We start from the raw sequence: 26,177 nt of genomic DNA on the forward strand, positions 1-26,177 counted from the left end.
ACAGGCCGGCCCCCCGCTGGCTGGGGGAGGGGCGGGGGCAACACCGAGGGTTGCGATCCCGTGGCCGGTCCCGGTCCGGTACGGGCGCGACACTGAGGGTTGCGATCTGTTGCCGGTCACGAAAAAAGACAAAAAGGAAAAAAAAAAAATAGAAATATTGGGTGCTCTGTTATTAAGAATCATCCTTCCTCCATCTTGAGTCATAAGCAAGAAAGTAGAGGGAACCAGAGTTCTGAAAAGAGCTGATGAGGACAGACAGCTAGAGCACAACAGGTTTATTACCAGTCAATACCTCTCATCAATACCCCAGTAATACCCCCAGGCTGAAGTGAGGAAATACCCACTGTAGTCACTTCATTTGTTTTTTGAACAACACAGAGTTTATCATTCCAAATGAACAATGGCCCCTTCAAAGCAGTCCACTTGTTAAGATCCGCTTTGGAAGAGCTTCCACAGCCAGCCAAGAAGCTGCACCAGAAAGACAGCAGTCTCATCACTTAAGAGTCAATCATAAGTTCTGACCCCAAACTGCTTTATGTGGCATATTCGTCCCACAGTTTAATAACTAAATGCCTTTTGGCAGCATCCAAATATTAAATCCATTCTCTGAAAGGAGATTTGCTATTTCTGAGTATGTGATATTCAAAAGAAGAAGCGACTTTCAAGTTAAGGGAAAGAGAGTAGATTAAAGGCTTCTGTTCTTGCTCCTTCCTCAATAAACAGGTTTGAGACAGCAACCCAAATGAAAAAGAAATTAAAAGAAAAGAAATAAAGATAAGGCCGGCCCATGGCTCACTCGGTAGAGTGTGGTGCTGATAACACCAAGGCCACGGGTTCGGATCCTATATAGGGATGGCCGGTTTGCTCACTGGCTGAGCGTGGTGCTGACAACACCAAGCCAAGGGTTGAGATCCCGTTACCGGTCATCTTTAAAAAAAAAAAAAATCTTTCAGGGAAAAGAGAAAAAAGAAGATATGAGCATACTTTAATTTAAATTCAAAGTTTTTCTTACTTTTAATTATATTAATTACTTATATTAATTATATTTTTAAACCATACTTAAACCCAATTGCAAAACATTAAGTCCAGAGTGATTCCATTTTTTGCTCCTCCCCCCAAAAGTAAGTGTGTGTGTGTGTGTAAATGTCCCTACATAAACATACAAAGTTTCTTTGGAAGTAAAGTTATGGGTACTTTCTATTTTCTATCTTTGTCTATTTGTATTTTCTAATTTTTATTCAAGTCAGCTTCATTTTTTTAAATAGATGAACAAAGTATCTGATTCTCTTCATATCGAAATAAATTCTAGATGGATCAAAGATTTAAGTTTAAAGAGTAAATTTAAAGATTTAAAAACACAAACATAGAGTACTTAAACAAGTAGCTATGTTTATAATTTTGGGGTGGGGAAGCATGCATTTTCTAAACATTGGTCTAGTAGCAGAAAAAAACTATATCGGAAAAGATCTGACTACCTAAAAACGTAAAACTTGCAGACAGAAAAAAACTGCATAAACAAAACTGGAAGACAAATGACAAACTGGGAACAGTTCTGCATTATGTATGAGTTGATATGTTAATTATTACAAATTAATAGGAAAGTATTATTGGAAAAATGTGCAAAGGATATGAATAAATGATCCGAAGAAAAATAAAAATGTTCAAAATACATTTGAAAAGATGTTCAACCTTTAATATTCAAAGAAATGCAAATTAAAACATATTGTTGACTGCTATATCTGTTACTATTCCAAGCATTTCACTTGAATTAACTGACTTACACCTTATAATAACCCCAAAAATAAGTGCTATCACTACCCCTACTTTACCAAAGATGAAACTGAGGGACAGAGAAGGTAAATGACTCACCCAAGGTCACATAGTAAACAGCTGAGTCAGAATTCAGAACCCAGCAGGCTGGCTCCAAAGTCACATTCTTAACCACCGTGTTACAAGACCTGTCAGATGGGAAAGAAGAAAAACACAATACCCAATGTTATTAAAACCATGGGGAAACAAGCAATTTTATGTGCTGTTGGTAGAAGTTTACATTCTTAAGGGTAGTTTGGCTCCATGAATTGACATTTTAAATGTGCAAATCCTTTAACTCAGCCATTCCATTTCTTGGAGTTCATCCTAAAAAGATAGTGAGTAAGTGTGCAAAGATGTGCAAAAAGTGCAAAAAGTTCATGGAAAGATTCGTATTACCTTCAGTTCTATTTTTCCACAAACTTTTTGAAGTACCCTCACATATACCAGGATGTTTATTACAGAATGTTCATAATAGCCAAGATATTGCAAATAAAAAGCCCAATATATACACCAGAAGTTTCACACTCAACAAGTATTTATTGACTTCAACTGTGTACCAGGAACTATTCTAAACACCAGATATAGGGCAGTCAATAAAAAAGAAAAAAATGCCTGTTTTCACAGAGCTTACATCCTAATGGAGGGAGTTAGGCAATAAATAAATGAGAAAAGTATGTAGTATATCAGGTGGTGCTAAATGCTATAAAGAAAAATATAGGAGGGAACAGAGATCGGGAAGAAAGGGGGACTGATACAATTTTAAGGGGAGTCAGAGATAACCCATTGCTGACAGATAAGATAAATGGATTAAATATTAAAGAATAAAATGTATATGATATACTCACTCATTAAATTCTGCCATTTATTCTGTATTTATGAAAAGATTTCTCCAACACTCAATCAAGTGAAAAAAGATCACAAAACAGTATTAAGGGGGAAAAAACAGTATTATTAAGGTATAATTCCATTGATGTAAAATTTCACACGTGTACATGCTTATACTCTACTGGGAGAGAGGAACAACACATAAAGAGATCAATAATACCAAGCAAGGGTCCAGGCTGAGTGCCAGGCAAGTGACACAGGCAGTGTGTTTATTCTCCCACTCCCTCACTCATCCTCCTTCCCACACCTACACTTTGTTCCAGAAAGAATTTAAGGACAGCAAATCTACCTACCCCCTCAAGTTCTTTATTTTCCTCATCCTCTCACCCTTTCCCTCCTCTCTCAAGAAGCCAGGCCAGTGACAGGATGAAAACAGGGCATAAGAAGGATGAAGGGGTGCTGCTGATAATACCAAGGTGAAGGGTTTAGATCCCCTTACCAGACAGCTGTCAAAAAAACCCACAAAAAACAAACAAACAAAAAGGATGGGGCTGGCCAGTTAGCTCAGTTGGTTAGAGCATGGTGCTAATAATGATAACATCAAGTCTAGGGTTTGATCCTTGTAAGGGCCAGCCACAAAAAAATAAATTATAAATACATTTTTTTGAAAAGATGGGGCTGACTGTTAGGTCAGTTGGTTAGAGCACAGTGTTATAAAACCAAGGTCAAAGGTTCAGATCCCTATACCAGCCAGCCACCCAAAAATAAATAAAGTTTAAAAAGAAGAATGGAGGGAAATGCCCAAGGGATCTGGACAGGATTCCTCTTATTTCAGCACATGGAAAACAGGTCCTGGGAGGCACAACTCCTCTCCTGCAGAGATACAGGATTTGAAGCAAAGTTACCTGACTCAGATTCCCTATTTCATACCCTACTAAACCCAACATGCCTTGCAGGGACAGTGGAAGCAAGACTGACTCATCACAGGGAGGTGAGAGGCTATGGCAGGCCAGAGATCTATGCCTTACACACAACTGCCTTCATCTTTCTATGAGCACAAATGACAGAACCAAACCCTTTTTGCCCCTTACCTTGTCCCCTCCTCTATGCCTACACCCACCAGCTAAGTTAACTCATGGTCAACTCCCCCACACACCCACTGCCTGGCCATAGCTACCTTAAAGATTCACAGACTTCCCCACGAAGATCCTCGAGACTAGGTCCCTACCAAGAATGCTGCCTAGGGTGACCAGACATGCTAGTTTGATTGGAACACTTTCAGTCTGGGGTGAGGTTTTGAGTAACCTGGTGGACAGGGCCCAGATACACTTGTATCTGCTCTTAGAAATATGGGAGCAGATTACACTTCTTGCCTGAGCATAAAAGCCATAAACAAGGAATTGGCAATTTCCCAAAGGTAGAATACATGTTGCTATCCCCTATATCTTTAGCCTGGAGCAAGGAATGGAGGTACATGAGTGGAGGTAAGGGGCTTAAAGGAAAGATTTGATAGTCTGGTTGTTTTTTTTTCCCTTTTTAGTCTTTTTTCGTGTCCGGCAACGGACCACAACCCTCAGTGTCGCGCCCATACCGGACCGGGGTTTTATTTGTTTTTTTTTTAACATGCATAAAATAACTTAAAGACTTAAATGAAACAATTCACAGCAGAATTCACCTAGGTTTTTCTGTTTTTCCCCAATCTTTTTGGTTTTCTCACCTTTACTTTATTTGAAAGCAATATTTGTTTTTTTTTTTTCCCTTTTTAGTCTTTTTTCGTGTCCGGCAACGGACCACAACCCTCAGTGTCGCGCCCATACCATACCGGGACCGGCAACGGGATCGCAACCCTCGGCGCTGCACCCGCCCCTCGCTCAGCCAGTGAGCGGGAACCGGTCTGTATGTGGGGTCCGAACCCTCGGCGGGAGCGCCACCGCACTTCCCAAGCGGCGCACTGTAGCAGTGCGCCACCGGGCCGGCCCAAGATTTGATAGTTTTAAAATACTTCTCACATAGTCTCTCTGTCCCTTCTTAGACACTTACTTTATACCAGACCCTGTTAAGTTTTTCATATATTATCACCAAAAATAGCAAAATCACTTCTATCAAATATTTCTACTATGTGCTACTGAATTTGAGAAGCCTAAGGCACATTCCATTCCAGCTTCCCTGTTGACAATTAAATACCCAGACTTGATATTATGAAGAGGATAGAAATCTGAGATTCTCTTCAGGGCTGTAACACAGAAGTCTCTCTACATACTATCAGGCCAGAGCCTAAAGGGTGCAATCTGGCTTCTGCTCTCTTTCCTGGGCTTTCAGCAGGGAACATACACACACAGGCACACACCCCAAGTCCTCAACACACTTAGTCTACAAGTGGAAGAAATTCTGTACTGGTGTAGGGTACAAGATGAGTTAGGAAAAAAACAAAAGCAATCACTTCTTGGGCAGAGGTGCCTCTCTCTCTCTCTCCCCACCTCCCTCTTATCTTCACTGAATATGTATTTATTAAGCAACTCTTATTAAGATTGTCACTGTAGGATATAATCATAAGATATGCCTCCTGCCTTCAAGAATTGACTCCATTCGGGGAAACAAAATCAACACACAGGAAACATGTCATTAAAAAGAGGACTCCAAGATTTTTAGCATATGGAACAAAAGAACATAGATGCTGTTAAAACAAATGGAGGGGTAGGTAAAGTAAGACAAATGGTGGGATGTCCTGATGTACCCAGGTATCTTAAATTTCAAACACAACCAAATCTCTAGCCCCCTTTCTTTTTTGTTCCATTCTTAGTATAGATGTGTTTCATTTCAAGAAAAATCTCAAATACAAAAATCCAAGACACAGAGTTGGAGATCATTCATAAAACAAAAAGGAGTTTCCTCTTTCCTGTAAAGTTAACAAAAATGCAATTTAACCATACCTCAATCCCTGTCCCTGCTGCATATGTACAGACATACACACACACACACAATGTTTATATCCAACTTTTTAGGATCATATTTATAGAGTAAAGCAAAGTACCTTAAAAAAATTATAAAAGGCAACATATTGATGGATGAATGGATAAACAAACTAGTATATACATAAGATAGAATATTATTCAGCCTTAAAAAGGAAAGAAATCCTGGATGAAACTTGAGAACATTACGCTAAGTGAAGTAAGCCAGTTCCAAGAAAACAAATATTATTAAAGCCAGTTCTACTTATATGAGGTATCTAAAGTGGTCAAATTCATAGAAAAAGAAAGTAGAATAGTGATTACTGGAGGGAAAAGGGTGGCAGAGGGGGGGAAGGGAGTTGTTAAATGGGTATAGAGTTTCACTTTTGCAAGATGAAAAAGCTCTGGAGATCTGTTGCACAACAGTGTGAATATACCTAAGACTACTAAAAGGTAGACTTAAAAATGCCTAATATGGTGAATTTTATGTGTTCCTTAAACATTTTTTCTTTTTTAAAAAAGACAATGTACACATGGTAAAAAATTCAGCAACACAGCTTTAAAAAAAAAAAAAACTTCCAGAAATAGTCTGGGTATATAACATACAAATTCATACAAATACTAACACTAGCACACTAACCAAAAACACTATTCTGCACACTTCTTTAGTTTTCTCTTGATGATAAATCTGAGAGATTGTTCCTTATCAGTGTGTTTATGTTTATCTGTATCATTCTTTATAATAAGGCAATATTAGAAAGAATGATAATATGGCAATATTATATGGCATATATGGCAATGTTATTATATGGCAATATAATATGGCAATATGTTTATCTGTATAATATGGCAATATCCACTATAATTTACTCAAGTAATCCCTTATCAATATATAGTAAGATGTATTTTTAAGCAAAATATATTAAAGGTTTTGCATACCAATTTTGCATATTTTCCCCTCAACAAAGAATGTCCAGATTTCACTTTCTATATCCTCCAAGAAATTATGAGTTTATGATTAATATTTGCTTTGGTTTGAATTTAATAGTGTTTCACCTCAGCTCATCTCTACTAGGTTATATGTAGGCTTTGTCTGTGTCATGAGGAGTGACCAAGGATATGATCAAGGAAATACATGAAATATACATCATCCTCCAAACACTATAGTCACCTTTTACTCTATCATCCTTATTAATGGCTTGTCAATTGTATACATTTTACTGTACTTAACTCTGAGGAAATTTTTTTTTAAATAGTTTTGTTTTGTTTTGTTTTTAAAGATGACCAGTAAGGGGATCTTAACCCTTGACGTGGTGTTGTCAGCACCACACTCTCCCAACTGAGCTAACTGGCTATCCTTCCTACATAGGGATCTGAACCCATTGCCTTGGTGTTACCAACACCACACTCTCCCAAGAGAGCCACAGGCCGGCCCTTAAAAAGTTTTATTACCCCACTAGTTAAAAAAAGTACCTCTTTCACCCCAGTGTCTCTGGGTCTGCTAACTGGTTTTTTAGAGGACACATAGCGAGGTAGAATGACAGCTCCTCAGATGTATCAGGGTTCAAATATCAGTTCTGCCGTTTCCAAATTAATCCATTTCTCAGAAACTGGTCTGTCATTCCATCTATCTCTTACATAGGTGAAATGAAAATACATGGTGAAAAGCCCATTCAAGAGGAACAAAGTACTGTTTCTGTTGAACCAGCAATGCCTGGGGAAGTAAAAGAAATGCTTAAACAAGTCTGGCAAAGGACAAGAAGGAATCTGACAAGTTGACAAGAGGAAAGGTGTTTCTGACAGAGACAAAAGCATGGGCAAAGGGCAAGAGTTGTGAAAAGCCACAATGCAGCAACACAGATACAGACAAGATAAAAATGCAGATTAGTGCTTCTTGAGTATCTCTACACACTAGGCACTGAAGATATATCCATGAACAAAAAGGTCCCTGACCTTATGGACCGTATAATCTTCTGGGAGAGAAAGACCAAAAGGTAAACAGCAGTAAGTGGTCTAATGGAAGCAAATGGGTAAAGAAAGAAAGAAAGAAATGGCGGGGGCGAGGGGGGGGGAGAGATAGTTTCTTTATATAAAGTGGCCAGAAAAGACTTCTAAGAGAAGATAATGCTTAATTGACACTTAAAGGCAAGGGATAGTTAATGAGGTAAAGAGCAGGGTAAAGAGTGTTCCAGGTAGAGGCTATGTAGCATTGAAAAGGCCCTGGAGGCCAGAGATAGTTGGAAAAGAGGTCAAGAAACTGTGAGCAGATGAGGGTGCCTACAGTAAGTAAGGAGGAAAGGGGTCTGAGATGAAACTTGAGAAAGAGGCAGGGACCAGATATTACAGGGCGTTGTAGGCCACAATCTGTACCAAATTGTGCAAGACTGTTTATTTCAACCTGACACATTTGGGCTTGCTTATGTAGGTAATAGAAATGCAAGAAAGTATTTTCAAAGAAGAAAGACAAGATTGGGTTGTTATAGAAGGCTGAACAGAAGCAATGTGGAGGATGGCCAGACAGGGAGTGAGGACAGCTTGGAGACCAGATAAGTAAGGCATATACTAAGACAGGCCTATACCCTACGTACACAGAGATGAGAAGTACTCCAGAAACAAATCTGAAGTGTGCTTGGTAGCTCTCAGGGTCTACATTCTAGCCTGCTTTCTGAGTCTGAGGCCAAAGCCCCCTGTAAGACCCAGAGGTACTGACCTACCCTGGGTGAGTCATTAAAGCCCTCCACCTCATCTGGGCTCCACTCCTACTGTGGCAACAAGAACATGGGGTACCAGTACACAGAGACAGTTATCCATTGTCCCTGTTGTACAACAGGTGACAGGTTCCTAGTATCTTAGGATTCAAGCAAAGGACTCGATCTCGGTCCTGCCCCTTCAGGGGTAGAGAGTTGGCAGTCTTCTAAGTCCAAGTTTCTCTAAATATGGTCTACAAATGATGACTGGTGTAAGAATCACCTGGGAGGCTGATCAAACTACAGATTCCTGGTTACCACCCCATACCTACTGGATTAGACAGAATATCTAGGAGTAGAGACCAGGAATTTGCATTTTAAACAACTATACACTCCCCCACCCCCATTTTAAACAAGTTTCTAGCCCCCATGGGTAATTCTTTTTTTTTTTTTTTTTCCTTTTTTTGTCATTTTTCGTGACCGGCAACGGGATCGCAACCCTCGGTGTCGTGCCCGCACCGCGCTCAACCAGTGAGCGGACCGGTCTCTATATGGGATCCGAACCCTCGGCGGGAGCGCCGCCGCACTCCCAAGCGCCGCACTCTACCGAGTGCACCACTGGGCCGGCCCCCCATGGGTAATTCTGATGCATTAAAGCTTCAAAACCATAGCTCTAGGAACAGGACTAATGAAAGAAGGCCCTTACTTGAAGCTTGTTGGCAATGTCAAAATCAGGGGACTATGTAGAGCCAAAGAGTCAAGCTGGGCGTGGAGTGAGTAATCTAGAAAGAAAAGTCTGAGTGAATTATGGAATTTGAAGGCCTCAAAGCAGAAAATAGAAGGCAGGCCATCAGAACACATGGCTTAGAGAGCTGAGGGGGCAAGCAGACAAGGGGGCAAGCAGACAGTGGGCACTTGGGAAAATCACTAACAATGGTCATGAGCTTTGGCTCTCTTAGGTTGGTTTTCCCAGCAGAGCCCTAGGAGGGGAGTGCATGTGCCTCACCTCACAGAGGCCAGATGACCGGCCATAGACTGTTCAGTCTATGCACATAATCACTTCAACCTTCCAAAGGGAATATACCCTTCCTCAGTAAGTACTGTTTCTGTCCTCATGATTCCCCGCTTAGCTTACAGAAGAGCTCCAGGCTACATAGAAAAACACACAGAACACCTCTAAGGACTAACGCTACTCTAAGACTCTCCAGTTGGCACATCAGTGCCCCCAACCCTGCCATAAACCTAAGGACCATTCAGGTCAGAAGCCCTGAAAACCACTCCTACACATCCTCAGATCCCACCATTCTTGTACATCCAGCCAGTCTTCCACTACTTCTTACTATGCCTCACTGGTAGAGTCTCAACCTATATTCTATACTCTCATGTCCCTCCCCAAAATTCAGAGAGAAATTCCACACACTCAGCCCGAGCAGAGTCCTGAACTCCTGAGGCTGCTGAAGCTAGCTCCTATGCCTTGTTCAGTGGGAGGAGGTAGCCTGAAGAAGTGCTCATTCCCTTCACTCAACCTGAAGGGAGCTCCAGCACTGCTTTAGGCTTCTGTATAGGAAAACTTGCTTCAAAGATAAGCTAGTTGAACCTGATATATTTAAAAGGACGGAAAGTAGGCTCTTGACAGCAGAAATTGACATGAACAGAAAATGTAAAGTAGGATTTCTGAGGATTTGGTTTTAAAGTAAATAGCACACAAAACACAAGGAAAGTAATAATGCAATCTCACTCAAACCCTTGTATGTCAACTGTCTGATCCTTCCTATAATCTGAAAGCTGGTTCCAGACTAAAGAGGTAAGAATGCTAAAAGATGATTTAAGTAATCCCCAAGATTACTTATGACCCTAATCCTGAACTACTTGCCCTGTCCCTTCTCGCACTCCACCCACTATCCAAATTCTCTAGGTTTCTGACTTAATGATTCAGCTTCCTGTTTCAACCTTGCCTCACCTTATCCCTCAGGCCTTTTGCTCCCTTCCTTGCTTAGGATTTCACTCCATTCTTAGCTATTCTGCCTTCAGTCACCCAGAGTAGACAATCTTCCTACCCAGATCCTCTACCTTTATCCTTAGCACACATGCCCCCTTCGTGGGCAAGTCCCCTGTCAGGCTTACCCTGGTTCATGAACATGCTTGGAGAGAGAACCATATTAGATGGTTCATCTCAAGCATGTTAGATGGTTCATCCCAGCAAACACTGGAATCACCAAAGATGACTGAATAACAAAAATGACAATGAGCCAAGGTGTATTGACCATCCTAACATACACCTTCCTAGCCCTTGGGTGCCTATCCCTGCTACTCCATCCCCACCCACCCCCAGAACCCACCTCAAACGATTCTTTGAGCTAAGACACTGCTGATCAGCTATGACTACGAATTCATGGTAAGACACAGGCCTTTGCACCATAGGACCTACACTCTAGAAGGACACAGACAACTAAATAATTACAATACATAAAGGGCAATGCACACAGAGTTGTAGGATCAAGAAGGCTAGCCAGGTGAAGTTACACCCAAGCTGTAACTTGAAGGATGAATAGGAGACACCCAGGCAGTAGCAGGGCATTTAAAGAAGAGTGTTCTAGGCACAGGGAACAGCACATGAAAAGGCCACGCAACAAGAAAGCACTTCTAAAGAGACAGGATGAGCTGGAGGATGGGAAGGCCAAGGTAGAGAGTATATTGACAGAGCTGATGCTGGAGAAGTCAAGAACAGCCTTATAAGACATAGGAAGCTGTTTTATCATTCACTTAACAAATATTTATTGAGTGCCTATAGTATGCCGGCTACTGCCACGTACTAGGAAAACAACAGTGAATAAAATACAATATCCTCATTCTCAGAGAATTTACATTCTTTTTTTTTTTTTTTAAAGGGATCCAAACCCGTGGCCTTGGTGTTATCAGTACCACACTTTCCCAAGTGAGCCATGGGCCGGCCCTGGGGGGCCAAGTTTCTAATACACAAAACTTGGGAGACAATTCAAGCTTCAATAGTTTGGGGGGGACATAATTCAGTCCAGTACATGAGCTAACCAGCCAGCCCTCACAAACCTTTTGAAGTACCCTCATGGTTCATGCCTGGATTTCTCTCTTTTATTTGATGCTAGCCCTTGGAATCCAGCTACCTAATTGGAGAAGACCATAAACAAATATGCAAATAAACCAGAAAAATATCAAATACTGGCAAGTGCCATGCGAATAATTAAAATAAGGTGATGTGATAGACAGCATATGTTTAGAATCATTAGGTGGTCTGGAGAAGACCTCTCTGAAGAGATGATATTTAAAAGCAGATCAAAGGACACCAGTCGTTCAAAGATCAACGAGAAGAGCATTCAAGATGGGGATAACACCACATGCAAAAGCTCAATGGAAATATTGGTGAAGTTTTTTTTTTTTTTTTTTTTTTTTTTTTTGTTGGCTGGCCAGTATGGGGATCTGAACCCTTAACCTTGGTGTTAGAAGTATGTGTTCCAACCAACTGAGCTAACTGGCCAGCCCCTGGTGAAGTTTTTATAAGCAGGGGAATGACATCATGATTTTATAAAGATCACTCTGGCTGCAGTGTAGAGAATGAAATGGAGGCAAGGGAGAATAAAAATCAAGACTGGAGGCAGAGGTGAGAGCAGATTATGTAGACTAAGATGAAGATGATGATGATAACATTCAAATAGCACCTAGTAGGTGCCAATCTATTGTTCTAAGCATTGGATATATATTCATTCATTTAATCCTCATAAATACTCTATTTCATAAATTAGGAAAGGTACAGGGTAGTAGTAATGAAGCAGGAAAGTGACTGGATTCAAGAAATATTGAGGAGGTAGGGAGGACAGGTCCTAATGATTGGTTGTCAGATGTGGGAAGGGAAAAGAGAATTAACCAGTCACTACTAGGTTTTTGGCTTTAGCCACTGCATGCTGCTTACAATGTGTATGATAGAGCACTGCAGAAGGAGCAAGAGAGTAAAAGCAGGGGGGCCTTCATTTTGCCATGTCTGCAAGACATCCCAGTGGAGTTGTCCATGTGAGCAGGTGGATATTCCAGTCGGGAGAGAGATTTGGACTGGAGATTTGGGAATCATCCATGTGTAGATGGTAACTAAAACTGTCAGAGAGGCTGAGATCACCCAGGGAGAGCACAAGGAAAAAAACAGGAAGAAAAAAAAAAAGCCTAGGAACTGAAGGCTAACATCTAAAATATAACAGAATCATTTATAACTTAAAAAAAAAGAAACAGGAAATACTTTAATGTTTCTCGATAGGAGAATAGCTAAATAAAATACAGTATATTCATTCAGTGAAATACTATACAGCAGTCAAAAAAATAAGATATATCTTTATGTACTAGCATGGAATATTATCAAGGCACATTACTGAAGAAGGAAATACCAGAATGATACATAAAATGTGATACCATTTGTGTAAATAACTAAAACACAAAATAATACTTTAACTTTTTCTGGGTTTATACAAATGTATGTAAACACAGAAAAAAGTCTGGAATATTGGGCCAGCCCGTGGCTCACTCGGGAGAGTGCGGTGCTGATAACACCAAGGCCACGTGTTCGGATCCCATATAGGGATGGCCGGTTAGCTCACTGGGTGAGCGTGGTGCTGACAACACCAAGTCAAGGGTTAAGATCCCCTTACCAGCCTTTAAAAAAAAAAAAGAAAGAAAGAAAAAAGTCTGGAATATACATTTCCAACCATTGACATGTTACCTCTAGGGAATACGGAAACAACTGAAATGGGGGGGGGTAGATGCATAAGTAGTTAAAAAATGATTTACTGTGTAATGATTACTTTTAAAATTATTTACTATATTCTATGTAAATTAAAAAATGATTTTTCAAAAAAGAATGGACAGAAGAGGGAACCTACAAAGGACATCTTTTTTTTTTTTTTTTTCCTTTTTGTCTTTTTTCGTGTCTGGCAACGGACCGCAACCCTCAGTGTCACGCCCGTACCGGACCGGGACCTGCAACAGGATCGCAACCCTCAGTGCTGCGCCCGCCCCTCGCTCAGCCAGTGAGCGGGAACCGGTCTGTATGTGGGATCCGAACCCTCGGCGGGAGCGCCTCCGCGCTGTAAATTAAAAAATGATTTTTCAAAAAAGAATGGACAGAAGAGGGAACCTACAAAGGACATCTTTTTTTTTTTTTTTTTCCTTTTTGTCTTTTTTCGTGTCTGGCAACGGACCGCAACCCTCAGTGTCACGCCCGTACCGGACCGGGACCTGCAACAGGATCGCAACCCTCAGTGCTGCGCCCGCCCCTCGCTCAGCCAGTGAGCGGGAACCGGTCTGTATGTGGGATCCGAACCCTAGGCGGGAGCGCCTCCGCGCTCCCAAGCGGCGCACTGTAGCAGTGCACCACTGGGCCGGCCCCAAAGGACATCTTTTGCTTCAGATACCAAATTTTCTCTGTCCCTCCCAACCTCCACTGGCCTTGGTGTTCACATCTTCTGGCTTCCCATTTTCCCACATCTAAAATTTTTACACCAGGCCCCCAATTCCACACTCTATCCTGAATCCCTGGCCCCAGGCCAGCGCTGGTCCCCAATCCGAGCCTGGGCTACAGCCCCAGGAGGGGAGGTCAGACACTGAAATCTTAAACAAACATGGAGAAAATGAGTATAGATGCCAGCTTAAAGGACAGGAATCAGGTTTCTATTGCCGGCCAATAGAAATCTCAAAGAGAAAAAGATATTTGAAGGTCTCAAAGAAGCCCTGGAGTGCTGAGGAATGGGGCTGGGAGATAGTCAAAGTCAAGGGGGAAGTAGTATGGGGTGAGATGAAAAAAGAGCTAGTCCCACTTGTAAAGATTCCAAGTGAAGTAATCTGGTAGAAACCAGGTTTACAGCAAAAGGAGGAGGGCAAGCTGTACTGTGTGAAAAGTCTGCTTGGGGTGGAAGATGTCTAAGGGCATCTAGAGGAGTCACTTCACAAAGCAGCAATTCCATGAGGCACAGTACAGATGTTTAGTAGCTGGAGCAGCAGCAGGAGGCTAGAAACAGAAAGGAGGTGAGGAGGTTCTATAAATTAGGAGATTAGAAGCTGAAATAAAACCTTTCCTTCTTCACCAAACCAAAGGCAGAGAGATCACGGACAGTTCTCTGGCGATTTGTGCTCTTAACTTTCAACTTTCTGTGGATGAAAGACAATGTATCTGGTCATGTTTTCCTGGTTACCCACAGAAATGACACTGCCCACACCTTACCCAACAGCTGATTCACCATCAATTATTCTGTACAACAGCCTGCTGAGCCTCACACCTCACAAAGTCACATACCAGACAGCTCTGGAAAAAAAACAACCCAGTGTGAGCTGTCAAAGTCCTCTCGATACCTGACGTCGCCCTCTGGGGTAGGTTTCATTTCAAAACTGAAAGGAACTGAAGGGGTGGGGAAATTCAAAGATCAACAGAGCCAGGAGCAGGTGATTCCCAACAGAAAAGTGTCCCAAGCTGTAAATCAAAACAGAAACCAGACCACTGATAAGACATGGTTTATGATGTCTGTCTCCAAGCCTTCATATGCCATTTATGTTTTCCAATATTTACAACAAGGCACGACCACACTTATCCAACTCCTGACTACTAAATATTTAACTCTTCAAGTGTTCAAGCAACTTCCTGGTTTTATTAAGTTTTAGAGCTTTAGGTTAGCTCCAATAACTGGGATACCAGGGGACTTGTGAATTCTTTAGTCCTTCAAACAGGCCTTTTTTTTTTTTTTTTTTTTTTTTTTTGGCGACTGGACAATAAGGAGATCTGAATCCTTTTATTTTTTTTATTTTTTTTATTTTTTTATTATTTTTATTTTGTCAATATACAATGTAGTTATTTATTGTGTCCCATCACCGAAACCTCCCTCCCGAGATCTGAATCCTTGACCTTGATTTTATAACAATGCACTCTAAGTGAGCTAACTGGCCAGCCTCAAAGAAGCCATATTTTAATCATACTGAATTTTCTCACTCTTCGGCCTTCATCTCCCCATGAGCCATTGGCAAAATTCCTGTCTCACTAAAAAATTTCCAAGTTATTCATAATGGCCCTCTCACTGGAACAATATTCAATTCAATAAAAGTCTAGTTCATCAAAGAAGTCAGGTTATTCGCTTGAGCTTCATTTGTAACCAGCTATATAACCTTGAGCAAGTCATTTCACTTTCTGGGTTCAGTTTCAGTTTCCTAATCTGTAAAGTAAGGAAGTTAGAAACAGAAAGAAGGGAAACAATAAGTTCTCCTTGAACTGAGAAAAGATAAGTTTTTAAGTCTAAAAGGCTCGAGTGCCAAGAAGGGTTATTTTTAAAAGATACACATCTCAGCACACCATGATGAAACTCTAAGCATAAATTAAAAATTCACAAACTTCCAGAGAGAACAGGTTATTACTCACAAAGAAAAAGAATCCTATTGGTATTGAAATTCTCATCCATATCACCGAAAACACAAGACAGTGGAAAGCTGCTTACAGACTCTGTAGATACCAGGACTAATATTCAAGAATCCTAAACCCGACCAAGACATCATTCATACATGTAGGTTAAAAGAAAATTGGACATATAAAGACTCTGAAAGTATCATGCATCAAATCACTCAAAGAAACATCCCAGCCAACTTAATATTTAAAATTGGAACACAGCCAGGAAAGACAAAGTATATACGAAGTATATGCTCCACTCCCACCCACCAAAAACCTTTTAATGAGGTTGAACCAATGACTTCTGATGTTCTTTCCAAATACAGACAATAACTATACTGTACACACAGACCCTGGCAGTTTGGGTTTGTGAGTTGCTCGTCACCTAGTGGCCTGATGAAGTAAATGCAGTTCATCAAGTGCCCGGATAAACTCCCAGCCATTTTGTGAGCTCTGATGGAGTGTGCAGGGCAGCAGCCTGCCTTCTAGAGATTACGAGATTAGGAAACTGTAAAACCCTCCACACTCATGCAAATTTCAAAACACAGCTCACCATCCATTCATTCTCCAAGTATGTGGGAAAAGCCCCCTTTGTGCCTAAATAATCACAAAAAGCAAAGCACAGATTTGGTAGGCTGTATTTGCAAAATAGGGAGAGGTAGGGACTGCTTTTACATTAAAAGATCTGAATCAAAAGCAAGTTTAGATGCTATTAGAAAACTGTAAATATGCCTTATAAATAGAAAGACTGTCCACAGGTTTACAAAATTATGGAAGATGGATTATATGACTATTTTTCCTGCATGGTTCCAGGGGACTGGCCTAAAACCAACGAGAAGTCTCAATTGTATTCCAATTCAAAACAAGAAATAATTTTCTACCAATGAGAGCTATTCAACAATAATGTTCTCAAGAAGTGATGAGCTCCCCCATTAATAGTAGTATTCAAAGAGAACTTGGATGATCTTCTGTTAAGGGGACGATAGAAAGCATTCCTGTAAATGGATGGCAGACTGGAAACAAGGAGATTGCATTAAATTACCTCAAAGGCTCTTTCCAGCTCCAAGAGTCAATCAATCTAAATAAAACAAAAACAAACAAACAAAAACCACTAACAAATAACTAAAGAATCCTCCTCCTTTCTTTTTTTTTTAAAGATATAACAAGGCAGTACAACCTAGTGGCTAAAAGCATAGGTTTGGGGAAAAAAAAATAAAGCATAGATTTGATACTACTTTCACCTTCTACTTGAGTAAATGTGGACAAGTTATTTAACTCTATTTGCCTCAGTTACATTATCTATAAATTTAGAACGTTAGTACCTATCTTGTAAGATTACCATGAATATTAAATAATATGATACTCTGTTAAGTACTTAAAAGAGTGCCTAACACATGACGGTGTTCAAAACTAGCATCTTGAAAAGGAAAGGGAAGTGGGGGTGGTGGTTGGGGACACAGGGAACGAAACCTAAATGTGGTGCTTGTTTTAGTTATTTGTACTCAAGCCTCAACCAAAGCATTCCTGGCTGTTGCTGGGCCAGAGGCTGAGTTTCCTTGGCAACCAGTCTCACTAAAGAGCTCAGACCTACCATCTTCAAGGAGGTGAACAGTTCATCCCTTTCTCTGGAATCTGGCATCTTCAGTGCACAAAGCAGACTCACTAAGACCTCACAAAATACCACTGCCCCAAATTCAAGGAGCTGAGTAGGTGTTACTCTGCTTACTTCCTATGATTAACACAGAACATCAGAGTTCCAAAAGACCTCAAAGAGCAACTAGAGCAACCCCTTTGTTTAATGAATGAAGACAACAAAGCTAAGAAAAGTGAAGTCCTGAACATGACAAGCTGGTGACAGGGTCAAGACAAGATCCCAGGCCTCCTCATTCCTGGTCCGTCAAAATCTTCCCATTTTTCAAATGGAAAGACAGAACTGGCCTATTACCTCTTAAACCACATTGCCCACACTAACTACTTTCCAAAGGTAAGAGAAGACTAGAAGAGTAGAGTAGAGTGCAGAGATTAAGAGCATGGACTCTGGAGCCAGACTGCCTTATTCAAATCCCAGTTCTACCATTTATAAACCATGTGACTTTAAGTAAGTTTCATAACTTCTCTTCAACTCTATAAAATAGGGATAAAAATGCCTACATATAAGGTTATTTTAAGCATTAAATGAGATAATCCATGTAAAGTCCATAGTACACAGAAATTTCTTAACGTGTGTACTGTTCTGCTTCTCATCATTACCAGCTGTATGAAGAAGAGAGACCAGACAAGTTCCTATACTTGGTCCAAAGAGTACTGAGACAGATGTGTTTGTTTAGCTCCATTTCCTGGCCTAGGGGACTCCCAGTCCCTTAGGAGGAAAGACTGTAACTTAACTATCACTCGTTTCATCTAGGGAAGAATCAATTCAAGAGAATAATCAAGGCACACACTACGGTGATAAGATGCTTAAGATCACAAATGAAGGTTAGGTAGGTCAGAACCCAAGCCCAAACTTTACACCTACCTCATCTCAAGTTCAACAAGATGGAGTTCTTGTGCAGTCTCTTCCCCTCAACCTATTAAGGTGATGCAGGGTAAGGTTAAGAGCAAAAGGTCTGGAGTTTGCCTGGATACAAACTCTGGTTCCATCATTAATATGCTGTGTGACTTAGGCAAATTACTTTACCTATATCTAAGCTGTTTCTCCATCTACTAAATGAGGATAACAACTATTTTAATTATGGTAACAGCTGACATTGGGTAAGCACTTTCTATGTACCAAGCACTATGCTAAGCACTTTACCTGACTTTTGTAATTTAACCATCACAACCTTACAACACAGGTACTATTATTACCCTCATTTTACAGATACGGATGAGGAAAATGAGGTAGTTTTCTTGTTCAAGGCCACCAGAGTCATCTACTGGCAAAGCTGATATCTGAGTATAGGAAGTCTGACCCCAGAGTCTATACTCCATACTCCTACACTGCTCTGCTTCTTATAGTACCAGCATCATCTGGTTGTTATGCTGTTAAAACAATCCACATGAAGTGCTTAGCGCAGTTCCTGGTTCATCAAAGTTAGCCATTATTTTTATTGCTGTTACCCTCCTCCTCCTCCTCCTCCTCAATCTCTTTGAGCCTCTCCCAAAGACTACTACCTCCTAGTTCCAATTTCATCTAAAAGGAAAGGGTTGTTTTTCTACCTAGCTACCAGCTCACTGGGTAGCTTGGGGTGGGGTTCTAGGATTTCATTTCCCTCAGGTAATACAAAGGTGCTTCAAAAGTTCATGGAAAAATACAATTAAAAGATAATATGAATCTTTCCATGAACTTTTTAAAGTACCCTTGTTTAGAGGTAAGTACCTGGGTAGAGAGACAGGGAAGTATTTATTAGAAACTTGTTACTGTATAGAAAGCAATACACAAAAATCTGTTTTAAATAATAAAATCTTTATTACTCTCATTAGAAAAGAAAACATACACTTATTTTATAAACTTTGTTTCAAAATAGAGCAGAGATATACAATACTTATTTTAAAAAGAAATTGTCAGTCTCTATTCCCTTTCTCCTTTCCACTCTCCTGTTCACAAAACTGATGTATTAGTCATTTAATCCTCACAAGACTGGTGTCATTTGTCCTTATCTCCATCTGACAGGTGCTGAAACTGAGGTTGGTTCAAGGCCACACAAGTAAGTGGATGGCCAGGGTTACTGGAAAAGAACTTTCAGATATGGAGGAAGGTAAAGTTGGCGAACTCTTTCACTTACCCTGTGAGTAGGTGGCTGTGTTAGACGGTGCTCAGAAAGTTCCTAAAAAGAACCAAGACTTAAAACAGGATTTTAAAGAAACTCTTGAAAAGGCCATAACTGCTCTAACAAGATAAGACCAAACATGCACTGTAACCTATAAAGGTAGCAATAGTGAGCTATCATCAATCCTGCCCTCCCAAAAAGAGTGCAAATTATTGATAAGCCTGATAAAGGAGGACTTGGTCTCTGATGATATCCACACCCCTGCAAACCAGTTCTCATCTCCCCAATTCCAGAATGAGGTAGCATTTTATCCTGCTAGAGAGCACAGCACTGTTCAGATCAAAATAAGCATCTTTTAGACTCTTGAGCAGCTTGAGGGCAGGAACGATATCTTATTCACACAGATCTTCCCCTCATTATGTGGCACACAACCCTCTACATATTCAATATACTTCTGTTTAAAAATTGAATAAATTTATTCATTCAACTCCTATGTACTAGCACTGTTCTAGGAGACAGGGATATAGCAATGAGCATAACAAAGCCCTAACCATCATGAAATTTACATTATAGTAGGGGTCACAAATAGTAAACTATGGCAGAGAGTCCCTAGAACAGTCCCTGGCATACAGTAGGCAGCATTCAGTAAGTACTAGTTAAACAATGAATAAATGAATGAATAATTAAATAGCATGTCCAGGGATGCCCGGTTAGTTCACTTGGTTAGAGTGCAATGTTTTTTTGTTTTTTTTTTTTTCCTTTTTGTCTTTTTTCGTGTCCGGCAATGGATTGCAACCCTCAGTGTCACACCCGTACCAGACCGGGACCGGCAACGGGATCGCAACCCTCGGTGTTGCGCCCGCACCTCGCTCAGCCAGTGAGCTGCCGGTCTGTATGTGGGATCCGAACCCTCGGTGGGAGCGCCGCTGCGTCAGTGTCACACCCGTACCAGACCGGGACCGGCAACGGGATCGCAACCCTCGGTGTTGCGCCCGCACCTCACTCAGCCAGTGAGCTGCCGGTCTGTATGTGGGATCCGAACCCTCGGTGGGAGCGCTGCTGCGCTCCCAAGCGGCGCACTGTAGCAGTGTGCCACCGGGCCGGCCGAGAGTGCAATGTTGTTAACACCAAGGTGAAGGATTCAGATCCCTGTACCAGCCAAGATCCCTGTGCCCCCCCACCCCCTGCCGAAAATAGTATGTCAAATAGCAATAAGTTCTACAGAGAAAAATAAAGCAGGGAAGGAAGACAGAGAAGGCAGAGAGTAGGGAGACAGCTTTTACTTTAAAAAGGATGGTTAAGAAATACTTCACTAATTAGGTGACAGATGAGCAGAAATCTGAACAAGGTAAGGGAGGAGGCTATACTGACATCTGGAAGAACAGTGTTCTTGGCAGAAAACACAGCTACACAGGCCCCAAGGCCCAGCATGTTGGAGCAACTGCAAAGAGACCAGTGTGACTAGAGCACAAGGGGAAGTGGTAGGGAAGAAGTTAGAGCAGCTGGGAGAAACTGGACAGTTTTCAGCAGAGAAGTGGCATGATCTGATGTACATTTAAAAGGATTACTCTGCTCACTGTTAAGATTAGACTGAGGGGACCAAAAGCAAAAGGAGGAAGACCATTTAGAAGACTATTCCAACAGCAGCAGGGCACATGGTAAGAAGTGTTCAAACACTGGATATATTATAAGATGGAGCTGACAGGACCTGCTGGCGGACTGGATGAGGAGAGTAAGAGAAAGAACAGAATCAGGAGAGACTCATGTATATATTCAATATAAATGAAACTAAGATGGGGAGGAACAGCCAGAGATGAAGCTTTGAGAGAAATTCTGCAGTTAGGTTCTTTAATAAGTTCAAGAAGCTATTAGATACCCAAGTGGAGGTATCCAATAGACAGCTGCATATAAGAGTCCTGAGTTCATGGGAAGACATTCAAGATAGTAATATAAACTCAAGAACTCTCAGGGGATATATGGTAAAGTCTTGAAAGAGAGTACCTAAGAAATGAATGTAGACAGAGAAGGTATCTAAGAACTGCTCTGAGTATTCTATCATTGGAGGTTGAGGAGATGAATCAGAAAAAAAAAATCAAGAAAGGTTGAGAAGAAGGGGCCAGCGAAGTAGGAGGAGAATCAAGGGAGTGGCATCCTAGAAGCCAAAGTGAAGATAGTGTGCAAGGAGGGAACATCAATTGCCACAGTGAGGCCAAGAAAGATGGCTGACCCCTGAAAACAATCACTGAATCTATATGCTATTTTCTAAGCTTGTTCTTTCCTACTCCACACATACCACTTTTTTCCTCTATTAATCCAGGTAAAATCCCAGTGTTGTCCAATGAATACACATAAGGTTTTCTGTTTAATGCAGCTATATCTATGCCTCAAAAGACAAAAAATATTGGGCCGGCCCAGTGGCGCACTGCTACAGTGCGCCGCTTGGGAGCCAGTGGCGCTCCTGCCAAGGGTTCGGATCCCACATACAGACCGGTTCCCGCTCACTGGCTGAGCGAGGTGTGGGTGCAACACCGAGGGTTGCGATCCCGTTGCCGGTCCCGGTCCGGTACGGGCGCGACACTGAGGGTTGCGATCCGTTGCCGGACACGAAAAAAGACAAAAAGGAAAAAAAAAAAAAAAGACAAAAAATATTGATAACTCAAAGGTCAAGGGTTTTAAAAAAAAAATCAATGCTCTTAATCTGGACACAATAGATTTTACAGTGAATAATGTTAAATAAATGCTTTGTCTAGTTAAAATAACTGTCTTTCTGAAACAAAGTCCCTGACTATGTCTTGCTTTTGCTCTGTAGGTAAGATCAGAGAAAAGAGCTATTTAAATGTATTTCTTTTGTTCTGCCATAAAGTAGCAACTATTCTTTTTTTTTTTTTTTCTTTTTTTTGCTTTTTCTCTTTTTTCATGACCGGCAACGGATCGCAACCCTCAGTGTCGCACCCGTACCGGACCGGGACCGGCAACGGGATCGCAACCCTCGGTGTCGCACCCGCACCTCGCTCAGCCAGTGAGCGGCCGGTCTGTATGTGGGATCCGAACCCTCGGCGGGAGCGCAGCCACGCTCACACTGTAGCAGTGCGCCACCGGGCCGGCCCAAGTAGCAACTATTCTTGAACTCCTTTCCCTCCTCCTAACTCAAATATCCTAACCAGCTAAACAAGGACCCTAAATTTCACCCCCACACACCTCATTAAAAACAAAGCAGAACACAATCAGATCCCAAAGTTGGATGAGAAAGGAACATGTTGCACACTGCACCTTCTTTCTTTTACTGGACAGAGGATTACCAATCATTTGCTAATTCAAAGGCTGTGCTAATTTACATTTTCTCCTAGGAATCTCTAGACATGAAATACAATTTCTGGTGTTTTCATCTTAAAATAGAATTACTGCTATAAAATAAGTAGCCTTTACCGTTCTGTGCTCCAGCAAGCATAGTCAAGTCTTAATAACCCACACTAGTAAAACAGTAGAACAATCACCAAAAATTGGATAATGCAAACATTCTTGATATCTTCCTGAAATGCCTACAACTTCTGAATGGACTGTGCTCTCCCTGCCTTTGGGCCTTTGCTTTCTCTGCTCTGCCTAGAATACCCTTCCCTGTCCTCTACTTTGCAATCTGCTAATTTGGGACTCAGCCTGGATGCCAACTTATCTACACAACCTTCCCAGATCCCCTCCAAGGCTGTACCAAGGGTCCCTCCTCTGTGCTCTCGTATCACCCTCTGCTAATATCCTAATACTTAACACACTGTACTGTGTTACTTGTCTGTCTCCCTCTCCAGACCACAAACATCTTGAGAGCAAGAACAGGATCTCAGGCTGGCTGGTTTGCTCAGCTGGTTAGAACATGGTGTTGATAACATCAAGGTCCAGAGTTCAGATCCCCTATCAGCCAGCCTCCCCCAAAAAAAAAGAACAGGATCTCATTCATTTTTATGTCCTCAGTGTCTGGGACATATCAAGTAATAATTACTTGCTGAATGAATGAATAAAATGAAATTTGACCTGGAATACCTTCTGTGATTTTTGTAATACATTTTCCTTGATAAGCCAACTGAACTGAGGATAATATCAAAATTACTGGCATCTGATCACAACCCCAGCTGATAGAAGAAAAAAGCAATTTCCCCTACCTGATACTGGAAATAGAGGATAAGAAAGGAAAATATGTGCTACCCAAGATCAACTCGGGAGTTATACCAGCTGCTTTTCCTTCCTACAAGACAGCAGCCTGTGTTTCTCACACCACGAGGGGCTTAATGGACCTCTGGATTATTCCCTTCACCTCCCTTCCACCTATCCTGTATTGATCCCTTCTCTCTAACCTATTCTCTTATCTTTTTCCTTTTCTTACTTTTTTTCCGTCCTCGCTTTCTGTACTTTGTATTTGCACACTGTTCTCATTTTTCCCCTTAACTTTTCTCTGTAATCCCTTCCCCATGCCTTATTTCAAGCAGAGGTACATTAGAGAATACACGGGCACTGCTTTGCCCAATTGAGAGAACTTAAGCCAAGGATGTTATTGTATCTCCTGGTCACTTCTGCAAACTAACATAAACTAAACACCCACATATTTCTTACGTTTCTCAGGAAGGAGTGACCTCATAACAGCAGTGCAGGAGCACCAGCACATGAGATTAAATTGTTACTATGTACAAAATAGGTAAGATATGTTTCTAGACTGTAGTAGCCTAGGAAATAACAGGGAAAAGGCTTTCTCAATTTACTATTATTTTAAATAAAAGAGAAACAGGAGAATAAATCTGAAGGGTGAGAGAAAAAAACATGTTTTTGAAAAAATGCTGCCATGTTGGCAGGGCAATTTTAAATAGCTGTGTAGTGGATTGAATTATGTCCTCCCAAAACTCACTGAGGCTTGAATTGTCTCCCAAATTTTATGTATTAGAAACTTAGCCCCCACTGTGACTGTTAAGAGGATGGGAAAATCTATTATGGTAATTGAAAGGTGCAGCCTTGAAGGGATGATTAAATTATAGGACCGTGCTATTGTGAATGTGAATGGATTAAAAACGGTGGTTGAAGCATGGTTCTGAGGGCTTTAAAAGAGGAGAAGAATCTTTCTTTCTTTCTCTTGGCTCTCTCTACCTCCACCATCTTGCAATGTGAAACCCCCTGGGTCGCTGTCACCACCACCAGATGGACTTTGGACTTCGCAGCCTCAGAAACTATAAGCAATAAATTTCACTTTCTTTATAATTACCCAGTTCCGTGTATTTTGTTATAAGCAACAAAAATGTACTAATACATGCTATAAGTATAGTTGCTAGGCCAGGCAGGTTAGAGAAAAGAAAAGTCCCTGCCACCAAGGAACTTAAGAATCTCATTAAGAAAACATTTCCACCCCTTCCTATACTCATAATTGTAAACATTAGAGAACTAGAGAGAAGACATTCTCTTAAACCAAAAGAGTCAAGAGCCTAAGGTAAGTGGATTGGATGTTCTGGAACAGAAAAAATAAAGACTGGCTGTAAAGCTTTTCGAGTTTAAGATAAACTTATCCCATGCATCCAAGTGTGAAGCCAAGGAAAGGAACATCTATTTTTTTTTTTTTTTTTTAAAGATGACCGGTAAGGGGATCTTAACCCTTGCCTTGGTGTTGTCAGCACCACGCTCAGCAGTGAGCTAACCGGCCATCCCTATATGGGATCCGAACCCGTGGCCTTGGTGTTATCAGCACCACACTCTCCCGAGTGAGCCACGGGCCGGCCCCAGAAAGGAACATCTATAACTAGAGGTCAAGAGGCTCAATTTAGGTCCTAACAAGCTGTGTAACCTTGAACAAGCAACTTCACTACTCTGATCCAAAGATGGCTCTTCTGTAAAATTGGCATAATAATAACATCCTACTGTCTGTGATGATTAAACAAGCAATGTAAAATCATTTTGAAAGGCTTTACATAACATACCAATGTAATGTAAGAGGAAGCAAATATCACTCCTCCAAATGGGGTATAAGTCTTGTGGTTCAACTTTCAAAGTCTAAGCCTGACTCACCTTCCCAGCCTTGTTAAACCCCTTAACCAACCTGTGGTCACTCGAGTGGGAGAAGAGTCATGTGTAAGGCTCCAAGGGTGGGGCAGTGACTATTCAGTCAGTTGTTCCATATCTCCATGGCTTCATCTATAAATCGGGTTGTGTGGAATTCATTCACATGTCCACAAGATACTGTAGGTCTGAGGAAAGGAGTGGAGAATTTACCAAAAGTAAAATATTTACATAAACCCCTCCCTTCCAGGGATAAATAACCAAGGTCATCAAATATTACCACTTCTTGCACTGATCTAGAAAGGGCCTTAGAGATCATTACATTTGTTTTTACAGATGCGAAAAATGAGGCCCACAAATAAACTGAATTGTAGAAGTCTAAGAGAGAAGTCAGTGGGACAGCAGGGGCTAGAGCCCAGATCCTCAGATTCCAAAGTCCACCGCCCTCTCTGCCAGATTGCAGCATCACCCAAGGCACCTGTGGCCCATACACATTATCAACACCAAGACACATTACAATTTAATCAACAGCCAAATGTAGGCCATGAGGGGAGGGGTTATATTACTCTGGGGGAAGGAGGGAGGCTAAGAGCTGGGGGAGCTAGGAAAAACTTCACTGAGGAGGATGTTGGTTGAAATACTCAGGTGAGAGGAAATCAAGGGAATAGTTAAGGCAGAAAAAAGGCAGTTG

General features: G+C 41.2%; 1 long non-coding RNA gene across 2 annotated transcripts in view; it reads right to left on the bottom strand.

Annotated features, from left to right (window-relative positions):
- The window catches only part of LOC103593225, a 27,941-nt gene extending 2,272 nt beyond the window's left edge, over positions 1-25,669 (bottom strand). Inside the window, exons 1-3 of one of the 2 annotated variants that reach the window (XR_550726.1) lie at positions 25,527-25,669; positions 19,478-19,519; positions 1,870-1,958 (exon numbers count right to left, since the gene is read on the bottom strand). This is a non-coding gene — a long non-coding RNA (uncharacterized LOC103593225). The remainder of the gene's footprint in view (positions 1-1,869; positions 1,959-19,477; positions 19,520-25,526) is intronic. The other variant, XR_550727.1, reaches the window with a different exon arrangement.
- Between the last annotated feature and the right edge of the window lie 508 nt (positions 25,670-26,177).

This window comes from Galeopterus variegatus, unplaced genomic scaffold, assembly GCF_000696425.1.
Source record: "Galeopterus variegatus unplaced genomic scaffold, G_variegatus-3.0.2 Scaffold1303, whole genome shotgun sequence".
Lineage (NCBI taxonomy): Eukaryota > Metazoa > Chordata > Mammalia > Dermoptera > Cynocephalidae > Galeopterus > Galeopterus variegatus.